This window comes from Papaver somniferum, chromosome 2 (assembly GCF_003573695.1).
Source record: "Papaver somniferum cultivar HN1 chromosome 2, ASM357369v1, whole genome shotgun sequence".
In the NCBI taxonomy this organism is placed as follows: Eukaryota; Viridiplantae; Streptophyta; class Magnoliopsida; order Ranunculales; family Papaveraceae; genus Papaver; species Papaver somniferum.
In genome coordinates this window covers 177,662,113-177,666,236 of record NC_039359.1, presented here as the reverse complement: position 1 = coordinate 177,666,236, position 4,124 = coordinate 177,662,113, and positions in this window count along the sequence as shown.

The following is a 4,124-nucleotide window of genomic DNA, read 5'->3' as shown; positions in this document are numbered from 1 at the left end:
TTGTAATAAAAAAAATCTTGCCTACGACCCTTACGACTAAAAATGGTCGGCATATGGGGGAAACAAAAACCTAGCCGGCGATTTCAAAATTCAAAATTTTGCATGTACAACTGCATTGATCGACTACCCCAACGGCCAGATTTGGACACCATCCTATAAATAAACTAGTTATTTCTACAAAACAACATACACCTATTTACATATACTCTCCAAAGATTATATCATCATCCACTCTTTCTAACTCTCCCAATACTTCTACATACAATACAAAAATGGCATTATTTGATTCATATGAAGATTTATCCATCACCAAAGCATGGTATTCCGAAACTCGAATTAATAATCATCCCTCCATAAGGGTAGACGCCGAAACCTTTTGGACAAAGATATATAGCAATTGTTTGGGAATCTGAAGGGAAGAAGTGTTCAACAAATCCATGGTAGGCACCAAGTCATCGAAAATAAGATACTTGCTTATTTAGTTATCTAACATCGGATTTTGAACGCTAGCGACTTTAGCTTGTCCATTGAACAATTTGTAAGTATTTTTGTGGTTTATTTTACATAATCCATGTTGTTTGATCTTTCAATTAAACACCACTAACAAAGTAAGTTTTTGTTTTGTTTTTGTAGCATGAAGTCGTGAAAGCGCGCTACTTGGAGGAAAAAGGGGAAGCATTCGCATTTGATGCAATCTATCACTTCATGGTATCCGAAATTGCAGAGTATTCCTCGGAGTTCATGGTGGGTGAATCAGACTCGGATTCTTCTGACTAAGATTGATGGTTCTAGAAGTTTTTGTGTAGGTTTTGTGGGTAGATCGCTATGTAAACCCTCACGAGACTATAACTCGTCCACCAGGATCGCTTAGGAATTCAAAGGCCTGATGCATGTTCTAAGTGCATCCGTTATTCCTATGACAAGGAGTTAGATTTTATGTTTCAGTTAATGTAGTAACCAAAACTGTATGAATAAAGTGGATTACATCTTTCTAGATTCTGTTTTCTGTTGGGTATAACTAAAGGTCGACAACGTTGTAAACTGCACATCATGCCGGCTAATCCGGGGTCGTTTTGTTCAGTGGATTACTTCTGTGCCGACTATATATTAGCCGGCAAGGTGAGAAATTAATAAGATATTGACTATATATTAGCCGTCAGGGTGAGAAATTAATAAAATTCCGACTAATGGAGCATTTACAAAACATCGTGTCAAAAATAATAAAGTCGACATCGATATTTATTACAAGTATGTCGGCTACCAATAGTCGTTATCTTCCTAATTTTTCGATCCTGCCAGTTTTTCATACTTTCAGAACCGAAAGTGTTGATTTCTTCTTTAATTTTGAGTATGAAATTACTCAGTAGCTTTGCACTCCCCTTTTTTATAAGTGTTTGGCTTGTGTGCTTTCATTTCCGTTGTAAAAAAAAATCACAAAAACCATAACCCATAATCCATGATTTTAATCTAAATAAAACCTAATTTCCGAATTTTAATCATCTAATTAACTAACTAAATTAATTAACTTAATCAATTTTTTTAGTGTTAATTAAACAAAGGCAGATTTACTATTTTGAAAATAATCGGTTAAGGGGTATTGTGTTTTAATTCATAATGACCCGGAATTTGTCTCATTAGGTATACCCTAATTAATCTGGGTATACCCCAATTTGTCCAGGTAATTATATATAAATAAATTGTATTTCAGCAATGCATATTAGGTTTTTTTGTTTGTATTTTCTAATAAACATGGTGAATTATTGTCATTGTTATTTCCTTTACACTCTTATAAGAGTGGTTTATAATGGCTATGAAGGCATTTGTTGGTGGTACTACACATTTGACGAGCACATTAGTGAGGCGAATCACTTCGGAGAAGCGTTGATCAAGTTATTTATAGTTAAGATCAACAAATTCTGAAATTCATCGCAACAACTTGGCATATCACTTCCCTTATACGGAAGCATCAAATTCCTATGATGATCAACAACCACAATGGTCTGAAACCATTAGAAGAACATCAATTTCTTTGTCGGATTGCGGTTATTTGGTACTTAGTTCATTGTTCGATTCTTTCAAGTTTTAATCATGTAAACATTGTAATTTTTATATCTTTCCGATCATTGATGTAATCGATCAAATTGTAAACAAATTTTCATATTAATGAAAATCAAAGGCAATTGCCTTTTCCATCAAAAAAAAAAGTAACAACATTAATTAACTAGTAATTTATAAGCGTTTGTCAGATGAATTTGTAATTTGTTTTTCTTTCTTTCTTAACAATTTATAGACATCCATTATTTAGGATCATTCTACGTAAGGTAGGTCCTGATATTTTGGTGCCCTGAAGTTAAATCTCAATATGATGCCCTTTAAGTATTCTTGAATAAGAAAAATATGTCCATAGGATAATGCGTCTATAAAAAAAACATCCATGGTAAAAAGGTCAAAACATAAATATAATGATATACAACTTAATTAATCAATCGATGTCCTAAAAATACCACTATAACCATCTATAACTCATCTAAAAAGTAAATTTAGGATGTGAAGTATGAATGGTGAATTAAAAATAATTATTTTAGAATAGCATGCACTCGTGAAAGAGGGAGAAAATTAGATGGAGTAATTTAGGATGGCATAATCATATGGCCATTTTTGCTAAGAATTTTTTTTCGGAATTAGAGTAATTTAAGTGAACATCAAGATCCGAGAGAGTTTATATTTTTGGGACTAGGAGGCTAAATGATGTTAAGTTTTTTCCCAAGATAAGTTACCGACAAACAAGGAAGCAAAAATAATTACCGATTTTTCTCACAAAACATGTTTAGAAAGGTTAAACAAATTAGAATCTCAATGTTATGCCCTTTAAGTATTCTTAAATAAGACACATATGTCCACGGTATAATTCGTATCAAAGATAAAAATATCTACCGTATAAAGTTCAAAACACAGTTATAATGATACACAACTCAATCAATCAATTGATGTCCTTAAACTACTCCTATAACCATCTAAAAGGTAAATTTAGGATGTGAAGAATAAATGATGAATTAAAAATAATTGTTTTAGAATAATATGCACTCATGAAATGGGAAGAAAATAGCAGGAATAATTTAGGATGGCATAATTATATGCTCATTTTTGCTAGAAAAATTGGTGGAACTTGAGTAATATAGGTGAATATTAAGATCCGAGAGAGAGTTTATGTCTATGAAACTAGGAGGCTAAATGATGTTAACTTTTTTATAAAAGATAGTTTACCGACATACGAAGGAAGCAAAAATAGTTACCCATTTTTTTGTCACAAAACACGATTAAACAAATTAGAATTTTAACATGATTCCCTTTAAATAATCTTAAATAAGACAAATATGTCCATAATATAATTCGTATAAAAAAACATTCATAGTATAAAGTTCAAAACATAAATATAATGATATACAACTCAATCAATCAATTGATGTCATAAAAATACCATTATACCCATGTATAACCCGAAAAAGTAAATTGAGGATGTGAAGAATGAATCTGTCGTAATTTTCTCATCAATAATACCAGAGATTTCAACATCGTAGAAATGGTTAGGCCTAAACATTTGAATTCATGTTTGATTGTCTGTGTTGTTCTATTAAGTAAAACTCTTAAGATATCCATCTACAGGTAGGTGTTGTGTTTTCCATCTCTAATTTTCACTATAATATTGCCTCACATTCATTTAACTTATTTATTGCATCTCATAACTGATTTTTATGTCTAATTTAAATTTTATTTTTAGCTCCAAGATTACGTACTACAATTGCTACATGTCATTTGAACACTAATGGGAAAGGCTTTTCCTAGAATCCAAATTTGTCAATGTTATTCGATTCGAAAGGGAATCCTGGCAAAGAGGTTGATGAGAGGATGTCGCCGAGGCTTCAAAAAAAGATGGCAGGCTAATTAATCTGGATCAAGAAACGGGAGCAATGGAACCACCAATCCATGTGAAAAATGAAAATATAGGAATTTTGGAACTTGTTTGCAGGAAGTCAGTGCGTGTATTTTTTTTCGGAATCAGAAACTGATTACAGGGGGTCCGAGTACCTTACTTTTACTAATAAATATGATGTCCATGTGTCTAC